General features: G+C 41.1%; 1 pseudogene; it reads left to right on the top strand.

Moving 5' to 3' along the window:
* The window catches only part of LOC147110508 (transmembrane protein 94-like), a 49,073-nt pseudogene extending 39,304 nt beyond the window's left edge, over window positions 1-9,769 (top strand).
* The last annotated feature ends 268 nt before the right edge of the window (window positions 9,770-10,037 follow it).

Genomic DNA, 10,037 nt, shown 5'->3' on the forward strand with positions numbered 1-10,037 from the left:
CTCACTGACACTGATATAAAAGCAGTTTAAGGTTACTCAAAAGTTCAACACTGAGGGATGTTAGAAGACTCATGCTACCCTCTCCAGTCTTAAGAAGTAGTTAGGGAGTAGAAACAATAGTCGAGCTTTTATGGGAGCGGCTGAGGTTGATGGAGATGCAAGATGTTCCCTCTATGACCTTAATGTTTGAAACTCTTGCCACGGTTAAAAATAACTAGAGTGTAAGCATTCCATTGAAAGCAAGACACTGTCAGGGTGTAAATGGAGAGGGGACAGTGATACAGGTTCAGCCATTATGTAGCCAAAGAAGCTTGGACTGACCATATTCGGCTGCTGGGAATTCAGGTTCATAAAAAATTCAGATTTCATACAAACAAATTTAAAATATATCAATCTCCTATGCAATACTCTCATCGCAAAACTCACACATCATCAAGGTTTTGTGTGCAATGGAGACATGCAAACAACCTAGGTAATTATGAAAAGTCAATCTTTGCATAAGATTACCACAGAAGTGGACAAGCTTCCAATCACTTCAAACAAAAGCGCCATTGTTTTGCAGTATGAAAACTTATCAGCTGTGGTCATTGACTAGTTGATGTGAGTTCCACAATGCAGAGGAAAAAATGCCGGTGTCTCTGGTGACCTTTACTGCAAAAAGCACTGACAGTCATGTGGTAGTATGAGGAAATGCTTCCAGCAAAGTCATTGGCAGAATTCCCACATGGTTACGATTGCTCAAGATGAGCTGAATTACTGGAGAAGTGCCAATAGGAAATGTGCTAGACTTTGGCATTGTGCCTACATATTATACTCATGTTAGCAAAGCCAGCTGTGTTAAGGTAGTAAGATGCCTGCCACAGATGAAGGGATTTCAGCTGCATAGTCACAGTGAGGTGAGATTGCCATTTCCTGATCTCTCTGTACGTACAGCTGTTGCAGCATTCACAGGCATCTCTCCAGATAATGCATCAGCACATCAGTTAATGGGAATTTTTTTTACCATGGCTCTTCCTGTAACCAATAAAGCCCAATAATTCATATTTCGGCATTTCTATTCCTCATGGCGGGGGTGGGGTGGGAACTGACTTATGTTCAGGAGATAAGTAATCAAACCACAGGAAATGACAAATAACGGAAGAATCCACATCATTAGGGATGATCACAGAATTAAAATGTGGAGCAAGAGGTCTGTATGGACTTGTGCTATGTTATTCTGGGTTACTGTGATGGCTATCTGCTTTTTTCAATGAAAAGAAAATATATATTTTAATTTTTTTTAAGTTTAGTTATGATATTTCAGCTTCTATCTTAACCACATGTGTATGTCCCAATCTTTATTTCGCTCTCTGTAAAAAATAAAAATTCAAGTGAATGATAAAAGCTGCTTTTTATTTCCTGGTTTGCTGTCTGTGAGAATTCTTCAATGTGATTGGCAGCTTAGACAGCTTGATGACATCACTGCTGTGGTACGCTGGAGATCCCCTTTTGGCAGTGCTACAATCGAATTAAGATCGAGAAAGCTAAAGTTTTCGTCACAGAGATCATGAGATCTTTGTAGGCAGCTTTCTTCGAGGTCAGCAGTGATCACCATTGCTTCGCCATTGACTGCAAATGCGGGGCCAATATATTTGTAGAAACTGAAATTGCACAATAATTTGCTGAAATATATGCACCCTAAACATCATTCCTATCCAGAGTTACCACCCTGGTACTACCTTTAATTATTCTATCGTGGAATTTAATCTTGAAATGAGTGGGTTATATTTTTCATGCAATTATTTATAAGATGGATTTTTGAGAAGCCACAATTAGTAAACCTAGTTCCTTTTTCTCTTGAAATCGTTGCTCCTGTCAACAGCATATTCATGACAGTGAATTATTCACCAAGAAGCTTCTCGATTCGTTGTCAAGGCACCTTTTAATCAAGCTTGAACAGAAAATCACAGGCTAGATGTGAATCCCTTAATCTCAGCTGTTACGTTTAAAGCCTTTCAGCATCTCACACTGGAAAACGCTGTGTATAAATTGAACTGTCACCTGTGTACACTAAATTAAGCCGTCATCATGTATCTCACATCGTTGATGTTCCGGCTTCAAAAACATTTGACAGGGAGGAAATGTTATTCTACTAATGAAATCTCTATTAACAATAAAGAGGAGTTATTGCCTGTGAAAAAATGTATTTGGCACCACAGAGAGGTTTCAAATAATATCAGTAATTTTCATGCCATATGCTTTGTATACACCTGTAATATTGTCAGCACTCGTTGCTCAGGACTTATTGGGCAGAATTCCTGCAATCTAACTGATAGTTTGAGTTCAATGGACTGTCCATGCTTTGTATTTGGAAAACTATTTTCTGGATCTCCAAGTCTGAGTTTTGAATTCAGATTTCTTTATGATTCAGTGTAAGGAATGATTGGTCATGTCTCTGGTGCACTTACTATTCCTGGGTGGGACAGAAGCGTCTATGTTGATCTGAGGCAAGAATACTGAACGGTGGAGAGTGAGTGTGGCAGGAAGCTGAACTCATTCAAAACTGGCCCAGTGCAAATAACCTACTCACGGTCACTGCTGAGACAACTGTGCAACACAGAAATGCTTATAGTGGGATTGTTTGAAGTCAAAGTAAACATTCAAAACTTTAAAATAGTAAATAGAATTTTATAACAATATTTTTTTTTCCATGATACACAAACCATGCTATTTTTTAGAGATTAATTCCGTTTTGGTGAATCTTTTCTATAGTGCCTTTAACAAGGCCGCTTTCCTCTTCCACTGTTTTGAACATTGCAGGAATCAATCCTCATCCTAAATTAGTCAGAATGGTCAGAGATCTGTTGGCCAGTATTGAGTTTAATAAAAAATTAACATTACAGATAGATCACTGGAAACTAAAGTGACGCTGAGGGTTTGAATTTCCACGGCGATTTTCCCAATTGTCTACCCTAACTTTGGAAGATTTGTGGAAACCTGAGAGAAATGGCGGAAAAAACGTTCACACTATTTCTCCAGAGTTTCTGCGTATGATCAGGAGATGCTCCTCTTCACACCAGTCCTCTCAGAGAATAATTCGGTTGATTTTGTTTGGGTGTGAGCAATTATGATTTAAATTTAGGAAACTACCTTCACTTTAGTATTTTGGTCAGGTTGGTTCAGGTTGGTAACTCTCTTACATCGAGTCAGAAGATGTGGCTTGAAGTCTCACTCCAGGATTTGAGCATGTAAATTAGGCTGACACTCCAGTGCAATAATGAGCATTGCCACAGATGAAGGGACATTTTAAACTGAAGTTCTGTCTACCTGTTAGTGGTTTGGATGGATGTTAAAGATCCTATGACATCATTTGAAGAAGAGCAGGGAGTTCTGCTAGTGTTCTGACCGACATTCCACCCTCAACCAACACCACAGATTAAGTTTCTTATTATGTTGCTGTTTGATGGATGTGTGCTTAATGGCATCCACATTTGCTTACATTATGACAATCATTTCACGTCACATTACTTGTATGTGAAATGCTTTAAGACATTTCTGAGATTTAACAAAGCATTATGTAAATGCAAGGGCTGGATTTTGCCAATGGGGAGCTTTTGGAGGTGGCACTCCCACTTGTCGGGTTTCAGTCCCGCCTCCATCAACTTCTGACCAACCCACGCTATTTTTCCTTGATTGACCAGCAGGCTTAGCAGGCCAATTAAGGGAAAGCTGGTTACAGAGAACTGCAATGTATGACGTTTCATCTGTCAAAAATTTTTGACAGATGAATTGTCATCGTTTGACAGCTCTGTGAAGCTGTCAAACACTGACATTCTCTGTAGTTTGTGTAGGATTCGCAAAAATCCAGGAAAATACAGTCTACATTGTAAAACCCCTGAAATGGCCACATTTTATGAACACAAGATGGAGTTGGCAGATCACATGACTCATTTCAGAAGGACATACCACTGCAGTATCTTAAAGAAACCTGAGTCGCCACCGATTAGAAGATTCCAGACTGACTGCAATTGATATGGTAATAAAATGGTTACAGTAGTAACGAAGTCAAAACAAAAGTATTTACACCTCAAGGTGTGTTAAGTGCTAGCAAAACGCAAACCCATCTCTGAAATCGCAGAGCACAGATAAAACCTATTATCTGTACCAAACTCAGAGGGACACAGGACAGATCCCATTAGTTTCATTTACAAGACATTAAAATAAAGTACCCACTTTTGTCAAAGCAGCCTGCCCATTACTTTAACAAAAGAAAACCCCTGATTTGGCACCAAGATAAGGGCAAGAAAACAGTATAACTGTTGGGGGAAAAGAGAAAAGAAAAACACAGTTTCATACAGGAGCACCAAAGTCAAGGACAGTTTTAAAACCCTGGTGAGGTTCGAGGAGCACGGAGGGCCTACAAGTTCGAGCAGGAGAGCAGGTTCAGGAGCTGGTCCCATAAGGAAGATTGGAGATCCCGGACGATACAGGAGCACCAAGGTCAAGGACAGTTTTAAAACCCCTGGTGAGCATAGAGGCCCAACTCCACCTAGCTGATCTAGTTGAGGTATACTGTAGAGACGGGAGGGTTTTTAATATTAAGGGCTTTGTAATAGTTCCCATTGAGAGGCGTGTTCATGATTTCTGTCTGCATTGTTTCTTCATTCTCTATGTTTTATTCTCCTTAAAAATAAAGATACCTTTGATTTAAAACTTACCTTGTCTCACCTGATCCATTTGTCTTCCGAGTCACAAGCTGGGCCAACACATCAAGGTGGTCTGGCAATAAGCCCAGTGTCTAGAACCGGTGAGGGGGGAGCGCTTCGGAACCGCTCACGAGCAGTGTGAAATCAAAAACCGATCTCGCACACCACAAGCTCGTTAAAATGACCCCTTACAGTTTGATGAGTTCTTGAATTCAAGACCTCATCAAACCTCTTTCTTTTGCATAAATTACATGGCTGTTGCATTGGAGAATGCAACGGCCATCTGTCATCTCTGCCGCGAGACTCTCCACATACCCAATTCTTGAAGCCTGCAGGAAGAAACAAAGGTTAGTAAACATTTTCTAACACTTTCCACTTACCTCACATACTCATCTCTCCACACTTGCACCCATCACTTACCTTCACAGCGCACTTTTGCGCCCCTCTGACCGCCGCAGACCCACTACTCGTTTCAATGACCGTGGCAGGGTTTGGAGCCTTCGGGAAGCCTGCACTTGTGTGGGCAAAATGGGGATAATCCTATTTTCTGTCTGTTACCTGTTAACAGGCAGTTAAGTGATTGTAATCCCCTTCCCACCTCCAAGGAGATGGGACCCGTCGCGGGTCGGCTACCCGCCTCCTGGCATGATGGCACGGAGGCAGGTTGGGCACCTGCCCCCAAATTCTGCCATTTTCCCAGCAGTCCCGCCTCCATAGCCGCCTCCCCGGGGCTGGCAAGATCGCGCCCCAAATCTCTTTTTTAAATACAAGGCAAGTGTTTTTATTTTTTTAATTGTAAAAAGTGTTAAGGTTGGTGAATCAAAAGGAAACAGATGTTGCTTGAAACAGTGAATGAACTTTTACTCAAGACTGCAGAGATAGATGTTTGTTTTATTACATTTTCTACTGTAAGGACATTATTTGAATTGAATAATCTATTTATTTCCAATACACCAGTGTGATATCTTGTTTTTAGTAGTACAGTGTTCCTGATGGAATGATGAATGTGCCTTTATTTAAGAATGATAATAGGTGATTTGGATTAATCATTAAACATCTATTACATGGCAATGAGGAGGCTCTGTGATTAAAATTATAATAGTTAAATAATGCTAGCTGATCATTGTTAAATGGGACATTTTGCTCTTTACTAATGTTAAACATAATTGTTAAAAAACTGTACATAATTGATCCAGCAGGATAGACATATTGGCCTAGGTTTTCCGATCTTTGCACCAACAGAAACCCATTTAAAATGAATGGGTTGACTTTGGTGTTTAAATCGGAAAACCTAGGCAATTGAATTCTCTATATTGAAGTATCTGGGTTCTAGGCATTTCTGATAGCATTGCAGTGCTTCTTTTCACCAATGAGCTGTTGATAGCCTCGCCTGGGGTTGTAGTGCACTTGACTTGCCATCTTGAACAATGGGCTAACCAGTGGGGTATGGTGACTGCCCCTAGGTGCAGTACTGTGTCTATATATAGCTCAAAAGAGACATCTCAAAGGTAATTTATTTGAATGTACAAGGGCCACCTAGCCCAACTATCAATTCATTTTCTGTACCTTAGGGTTTTCGTAAACACCAACTTTAGTTTAGACAGAGTTCCTTGCGACCACTTTAAAAAGGGTCAAACACGCACTGATCTTTCTCATCTCTCCTCAATGACAGCAGAGTCCCAATGCAGATTAAACTTGTAGTGTGTAAGATAATATGCCCAAACAGTTTTTCATAGTTCGCAGCTCCTAAGCATATAACTGAAGCGTTTCCTTCAGTTCATGTGTGAGATCCAGCACCAAGCTGTAAATGGAATTTGTGGCAAGAAGGGGAAATGGTTTGTGTGAGGGAGGCTCCAGCCTAGACTGACCTATTGCTTACCAACCTTTGAGGAGAGTGTAGTGGCGCTTCTTAGTTTCCAAACAGGCAGCCACTGAGCTGTGGGGTTTTTAACAACGAGTAGACGCGTGTCGAAATAAAACGTTCCCAAACGTAGCTTTGTCTTTTAAACTGTTTACTATAACACTTAACAAACGGAATTACAAAGCAAACACGTATAAACGAACACGGTCAAAAACTGTACTGCTCCAAACCTCACAGCTTCTGCCTCCTTCAATCACGTGCAGTTTAAACTGTAAAATGGCTGCACCCATGTGTGGCTTAGGGACTGTTCCATTGTGGCAAGAATGAAGGGGGTGTCTCGGACTATACTACTGGAGCAAGAACATTGGGGGTTTCTTAATACAATAAGTCGGTCAGGTAAATTAACTGTATTATGCCATTTAACCACTATTTTAAAGTATTTTCTTAAGCTTTTATGGCTCTTACAGAGAGATATCTAGTCCGATTCCATGCATTAGGCTCACCCATCTCCAGCTGTCCCACCCAGATCCTGACATTAGAAATGTTCCTACTGTGTAACCAATTTCTCCTCAAGCGTGCTGGAGCACTCATTTCTTGGATGATTGGAACATCAAGGTGCTGCCATGTCATAAGATGTCTTGCATAGATCCTTGCACAATGCTAAAAGCAGATCTCTATCATCTAGCTCCCGAGGAAGCTCTAAGGCTCGGGTTAACCACCACCAGAATGTGTTATCTGGAGACTGAATACAAGTGCTCATATATCCAGGATGCAGTGTTTTTTTCTTGATTGGGTCACAAGAGAGACACATTTTATGGCAAGTTGTGCTGCTGATCGTACCACTTGGTAACCGCTTTCTGTCTAGTGAGCCCTCAAATCCACACTAATGACCAACTAATTACTATCCTCCGGAGGAGGGGTTGGGGGGAGGAAGGGGTAAGCAGGATCTCTTTTGGAATTGAGTCAGTTCCATGGTGACATTCAAGGCAATGAGAAATTGGAACTGAGTTAATCCTCTGTGGCAGATTTGGAAATCCAGCTGGTGAGTGGGTCAGGCCCATAATACTCCAGGACACTGTAGCTGACCAGCTAGTCAGGCTCACTGATGGGACATGGAGAGGTGGACCTGCTATTGGGAGCTCGGGGCTCTTCCCAGTCAGATCCAGATAACTCTGCAAACCCATACGCTAATGGGTAATATGGTCCCACCTGCACAAGCAGCAGAAAGTTTAGCAGCGCTGTGTGCTGGTAAGCTGTGCAGCTTTAAAGTGGTTACATTCCAGTAGGTCCATGTACACAGTTGGTCCCTAAGTCTTGGCTCTTGCGAACCTGTGCTTAAATTCTCTGGGCTTTGTAAGATTCTCAAAATTCACAGATCCCCCAAAACTCGGAGAAAAACCCTAAAGAAAAGGACTTTGGACTCTTTTCTAACCATTTCAGGATGACAAAATGTATTGGGCCTAACAGAGGGAGATTCAAGGTCAAAAACCAAGATTTGGTATTTTAAAAAAAAACATGTTTGGGCTTGTAAAGGAAAAAGGCTGCAACAGGAGATGGGATCAACCTCTGTAATAGACAGTTTGAGTATTGGAGTTAATCAAACTGTCTGGGGAACTGTCTAACGTCACTCAGCCTCTATCAGACAATTTACATTCTAACAATAGACCCACGGAAGAGCAGTCCCCACCTAAATTACAGGACCCATCCAAAACATGCATAAAACAAATCACCTCGCCCAACTCTACAGAAATCTCAGGCCCAGTTAGGAAACTCAAAACCTGAGATCAATGACTACAATCAAGTAAGAGCTCAACAGCTCATGGAACCATCCTGAAACCACTTCACAAATTCATAAACAAGTTACTATTAACGAGCCCGCCAAAATCTTACAATAAACCGGGACTGATTTGGCGTGCAGATTAGGAGGCCCCAATTAGTATAATTGAAGGCCTGTTTTCCCAAGAAGACAGTTCAGTTAAGCAGTTACACAGTTACAACAAGTTCTCTACAAGCTCTACAGTTCTGAGGAGTTCATTGAGTTCGAAGAAGTTCACAGTTCTGGAAGCAGGTCAACACACAAGAAGAAACCAGAGCAACAGTTTCAGTGACCATCAGACACCTCGCGGCAACAAGGGCCTTACGAAACAACCAACTGAATATTACCACCAACCAACCGGGTAATATTGGGCCACCGCGACCAAAGAAAACCAACTTGGGAGAAAACCGAAGATTCGCAAGTTTTCCATTCTGCAATCTATTCCTGGGTAAGATTTTTACTTAAAAAGACTCTAAACCCTATCTCCACAGAAGAAAAGTGGGTACTCACCCGATAAATCCAATACACACCCTACCGCATTAGCGGACTCACGAAGACTGACCAGACACGGAGTCGAAGTCCTCTACCGCGTCCGGGGTATGGCAGGCACCAACCAACACATCCAGCAAACCCCGAAACCGCGAACCAGCTCAACTGTCAAGGATTCGTTTGGTGAGCATTATCCCTGGTCCTCTCGAGTCCAACTTAGCTAGTAAAGTGGGATTGGGAGGGGTGAGGTATTTTTCTACTGTAATTTCCCTCGTGTGTATCGAAGTGTTCCCCATTTTATTAGAGTGTTAAGATTGTTGTGTTATATTTTCTCTCTTGAATAAAGATCAAAGTTTCTTGCACCAAAACCAGTTGTCTGCTGCACTTTTGTCACAACCCCCAAATAAGTCCAAGGTCTATAACCAAGGGAGTGGGAGCGATTCGAACCGCTCATAAATCAGAGGTGAAGCTGACACACACCACCACCCCCTACAGCTTAGGTAAGTGGGGTGCATCTTTATGATGAATGTACACTCCATGTCGAGCAAAGAGAATCATCCCAAATTTAGATTTCTCAGTTGTTTGGTTTGATAACCCAAGTATGATGATGGGTTTCTGCACACATCAGACACCTGGCTGACCAAAGCCAAAAAGCGTTAAGTGAAATAGTATAACATGTTTTTGTTTCCATGTTTCTATCTTTACAGAATGCGAATGTGTTACCAAAAGAGACAGAAGTTGCAGTTTGATACCAAACTTGGAATAAATTCCCCCTTCTGAGTGAAACTGGGAATTAACTCACTTTCTGATTAAAAATGAAGTCATCACTCTGCTTAGAAACAGGAATGAACTCATCCTTCAAATATAAACTGAGGAAATTGGTCTCTGATTCTGCATTTAAACAAATGTTGTTGAAAAGGAAAGGTATTCAAGTAATAGTTCACGACTTAATTAAATGGATTTAAATAATTAGTAAAACTATTTAAAGAACTTCATTAGATTTTTAACGAGGCATTGCATGATTTCTGTATTTCCATATTAAAATGTAGTCATCACTTTTGCATTGGTTACAAATTTAAACATTATTTGTGAATATTTTAAATATGACTCCCAGCTGTACTTGAACCTGTTAATAGAACAAATATATTTTATTCAACGGATGTCACTAATTCTGATCGAGAAAGGG

This window comes from Somniosus microcephalus, chromosome 11 (assembly GCF_052327205.1).
Source record: "Somniosus microcephalus isolate GS21.2 chromosome 11, FLI_Smic_1.0, whole genome shotgun sequence".
NCBI lineage: Eukaryota > Metazoa > Chordata > Chondrichthyes > Squaliformes > Somniosidae > Somniosus > Somniosus microcephalus.